Source organism: Oryza sativa, chromosome 1 (assembly GCF_034140825.1).
Source record: "Oryza sativa Japonica Group chromosome 1, ASM3414082v1".
Classification (NCBI taxonomy): domain Eukaryota; kingdom Viridiplantae; phylum Streptophyta; class Magnoliopsida; order Poales; family Poaceae; genus Oryza; species Oryza sativa.
This window is the reverse complement of record NC_089035.1, coordinates 34,818,281-34,823,470: the sequence shown is the minus strand read 5'-3', so window position 1 is coordinate 34,823,470 and position 5,190 is coordinate 34,818,281.

The following is a 5,190-nucleotide window of genomic DNA, read 5'->3' as shown; positions in this document are numbered from 1 at the left end:
CAAACAATAGTATTACATACGTATAGTATCCATCTAGAAGTCATAATCATGAAATAAACTCGGATATCCAAATAAACAACCCCAAACCGAAACCGACACAGTGTCGGCCGGTCAGACCGCGGGCTGGCCGGTCTGACCGCTCGATCACCGCCGGTCTGACCGGCAACACCTGCCCGGTCTGACTGGTCACATAACATAACAGCAATATCCTGTAGATTCACCTGTGAAATCCAATCATCTCCAAAACCACTTCGTGAATAAATTCCAAATAACAAAACCAATAATCTCCAATTCCCAATTGTTCATCACAGAATAATAATCAAAAACACCTTTGATTTTACAATCTCCCCCTTGATGAACACATTGGCAAACTCATCAAAAATGTTTTGGTGTTTGGAAAAATAAAAACAAAAGTGGTAAAAAGCACACTTCGTACAAACGGACACATCGTGCTCGAACGAAAAATCCAAAAGAAAACTTCTCCCCCTTTTTAAAAGAAAGAAATTCCCAATTGAACCAAAAACATAATTCACCTTGCTTCTCCCAAAAATCTAAAAAATTTTCACATTTCTTCTCCCCCTTTTGACAATGATTTCATCAAGCATAGGAATTATATTCATTAATGTTAAAGAGCTTAACAGACATATAGCATATCAAGTCATGTATTGCAATAAAAAGAAGATGAACCCATCTAGAACATAACAAGCATGCATTAAAGTATAACCATGAACCAAAGATTTTACAATTAAGCTTGAATCAACAATCAAAATTCATGATTTCATACGATTTATAATACAACATCTTAACAAGCACATAGGTTTAAGAATAAACACTAAACACATATACCTATTGCATTTACCACTCTTTTCCAAATAAACTTTAGCACAAAATAACCAAGAGAATATTTTGAACCTTTTCTTTTCTTGAGCTTGTTTGCTCATATTTTTCTCTTTTATTCCAGGTACGTCCCTGTCGTCAAGACTGTTTCCAGGGATTCGGCACCCATTATTTTGCTCACATCGAATACGTCCTTGTCGTCAAGACTGTTTCCAAGGATTCGGTATTCATTTTTTTATATTTTTATTCTCTTTTTCACAATGAGCAATTAAAGTTATTTGAGGAATAACAGGTCAATAAAGCATATATATAGAGCATTTATAGATCAAACCATATGCTAGCATCAACATTGCATATTTGCTTAATTCAAGTAGAATTTAAATGTCATGCATCATCTCCCTTAAAAGAAAAATCTAAATCTCATGAAAAGACTAGAATACATACAAGCTATGCTAGAGACAAATAAACCTTCAAAGTATTGCTAGCATGCACAAGAAAATACCATATGTTTAAACAAAGCTCTCTTTTATCAATTTTTCTCATTGTCATATTATTACTTGATAACACCATGAGGTACAAACTCCCTCTCAAACCATGCCAAAAGGATGAATTATTCCCAATTCACCACGAAGAAAAGCAAAGCGATTAGAATCCAAAGGTTTAGTGAAAATATCAGCAATTTGCAACTTTGTGTCCAAAAACTGCAATTCAACATCTCTCTTTTCAACATAATCCCTCAAAAAGTGAAAACGAATATCAATGTACTTTGTGCGTGAATGTTGAACATGATTCTTAGCAATATTGATAGCACTAGTATTATCACAAAAGAGAGGTACTTTTTCAAAAGTAAGACCATAATCTTTCAAAGTAGATAAAAGCCAAAGAATCTATAAACAACAACTAGCAGCAGCAACATATTCAGATTCAGCAGTTGATTGAGCAACACTAGATTGTTTCCTAGAAGACCATGCAATCAATGATGTACCAAGGAAATGACATGTTCCACTAGTACTTTTCCTATCAATTCTACAACCTCCAAAATCAGCATCTGAATATCCACTTAAGCATATAGAAGATGAAGTAGAATACCAAATTCCAAACTCAAGTGTATGATTCAAATACCTCATTATTCGCTTGACCGCTTGACGATGTGAAGCACGAGGAGAAGCTTGAAAGCGTGCACACAAACACACAGCAAATTGTATGTCTGGCCTAGAAGCAGTTAGATACAACAAAGATCCAATCATACTTCTATACTCTTTTTGATCAACGGCTTCACCATTTTCATTAGGATCCAACACAGCTGTAGAACCAATTGGTGTTGAAATTGGCTTGCAATTTTCCATCTTGAACCGTCTTAAAAGATCCTTCGTATACTTCGTTTGATGCACAGAAGTACCTTGAGGTGTTTGCTTAATTTGCAATCCCAAAAAGTACGATAACTCACCCATCATGCTCATCTCAAATTCCCTGCGAATAGTCTCAGCAAAATCTACAACCAAAGCGTGAGTCGAACAACCAAAGATAATATCATCCACATAAATCTGAACAAAAAGTTGATTATCACCATGCTTAAGAACAAAAAGCGTTTTGTCAACCTTTCCCATTGTAAAACCTTTCGCAAGCAAAAAGTTATTAAGCCTATCATACCATGCCCTAGGAGCTTGTTTCAAACCATACAAAGCTTTAGACAATTTAAAAACATGGTTGGGAAAATCAGGATTTTCAAAACCTGGTGGTTGTTTGACATAAACTTCCTCCTGTATAAAACCATTTAGAAAAGCACTTTTCACATCCATTTGATACAATTTAAATCCTTTTGAAGCAGCAAAAGCCAACAAAAGTCTAATTGCCTCAATTCTAGCAACATGAGCAAAAGTTTCATCAAAATCCAAACCCTCAACTTGAGTAAAACCTTGAGCAACAAGTCTAGCTTTATTTCTCACAATCAAACCATCCTCATTTTGTTTATTTTTGAAAATCCACTTGGTTCCAATAATATTATGTCCAGAAGGTGGTTCAACTAAAATCCAAACTTTGTTTCTCTCCAAATTTTCAAGTTCTTCATGCATGGCGTTAATCCACGATTCATCAGTTAATGCATGTGACACATCTTTGGGTTCAAAAGAAGCAACAAATGCAGAATTTGCACAAACATCATGAGTCGTTACCTTAGACCTTGTAGTCCGCTCACCTATATTACCAATAATTTGTTCCGGCGGATGTCGTCGTTGAATGTGCAAAGGAGCAGCAACTTCTGAAGATGATCCACGTTCTATATCAGTACTGGTCGAAGTAGTAATTTCCGAAGGACCATCTCGATCAACATCAATAGAACCCTCAGCCGACGACCCTGGTCGGTCTGACCGCACCTCCTGTGCCGGTCTGACCGGAGGTGTGCCGGCGGTCTGACCGGCCTGGCACCCGGTCTGACCGGTCGAGCCGACCTCATCATCGTCGTTGTCGTTGTCGCTCTCGTCTTCAAAAATACGACCATCCTCCCCCTGAACCTGTGACAATGTACCTGCAATATCGGGTCTAGTACCTGGACTAGCCTCATCAAAAGAAACTTCGCAAGTTTCAACGATTTTGTTAGTCTTCAAAATAAGTACACGATAGCCACGAGTGTGTGTGGGGTAACCAAGAAACAATCCATCGGTAGAACGTGCCTCAAACTTATCCAAATTTCCAGATTTCAAGACAAAGCACTTGCAACCAAAAACACGCAAATGTGAAACTTTGGGTTGATGTCCAAATCGAAGTTCATAAGAAGTTTTTCCAAGTTTAGATCTCAAGAAAACCCAATTTGAAATATAACAAGCAGTGTTAATAGCCTCAGCCCAAAATTTTCTAGGAGTTTTATATTTATCCAACATCATTCTAGCCATCTCATCCAAAACACGGTTTTTCCTTTCAACAACACCGTTTTGTTGAGGAACACGAGGAGAAGAAAATTCATGTTCAAGACCTCTTTCGTTGCAAAATTGTTCAAATGAAGCATTTTTAAACTCACCACCATTATCATTTCGAATTCTTTTCAAAGAACCAGGAAATTCAAGATCCAATCGAAGAAACAAACCACGAAAGTGTTGAAAAGCTTCGTCCTTAGTTGCCATAAAGAAAACCCAAAAATATCGAGAAAAATCGTCAAAAATAACCAACACATACCACTTTCCTCCAACAGATTGCACTCTAGCTGGACCAACAGTGTCCATGTGTAATAGCTGTCCCGGTGCATCCGTCATCACAGAAACAATAGGAGCATGTGAAGTAGAAACCATCTTAGCGTGACGACACGGTGTACAAACCAAATCAAGATCTTTCTTAAGTTTAGGCAAACCACGAACAAAATCGAAACCACTTAACCTAGTGAGATGATCAAAACCAACATGTCCAAGTCAACGATGCCAAAACATCACATCTTTATCAAACTTAGCAACCAAACATGTTATCACAGGTGAAACAGGATTTTCAAAATCAGCTTTAAACACTCTTCCATAGCGAGAAATATTCAACACAGAATCACCACAAGAATCAAAAACTTTACTTCCAGTTTTCTTAAAGTGAACCTCAAAATTTTCATCAACAATTTGTGAAACTGAAAGCAAATTGTACTTTAAGTCCTCAACCAAAGCTACATTCTTCAATTCAAATTTTTCATTTACCTTGACCAAACCTGTAGCGAGAACGGCACTTGTAGCAGCATCACCAAAGATAATCGATTCAGTCTTAGATGCTTTCTTTAGGGAGGAGAACCAATTTTTATCACCGGTCATGTGCCGCGAACAACCGGAATCCACGATCCACACGTTCTCCTTCCTTGCTACCAAAGCCTACACACAAGCAGAAGTCGAAGCCTCAGTACTGGGGTTAGATAATAATAAAAATTTAGGAATCCAGTACTAAGACACACGACCAGAAGATCCAATAGGCATATATACACGTGTAAAATCAATTTTAGAATTTACAGAAAAATTCCTCCGAGGGCCGGTCTGACCGAGGCATCACCGCCGGTCTAACCAGTGGTCGGTCTGACCGAGGCTGTTCAGCCGGTCTGACCGGCCGCTAGTCCGACCGCGGGACCCACTGCGGTCTGACCGGTTTCCACGAGGGAAAACCAGATTTTTGCCACTTTGATTTTGCGACCTCTTTTTCCAAATTAGCACAATTTTCACAATCTACCATAACACCTTTAGCACAATTTTAACCAAAATCTCACCACTTCTAGCACCAGCACCTAACACAACAGGAGGATGTCTAGAATTATGAGCATAAGGATTAAAACCTAAACCACGGTTATGTGTGCTAACCTTTGATTGATCCAAAATCATATTGAGGTTCTTTTTACCATCA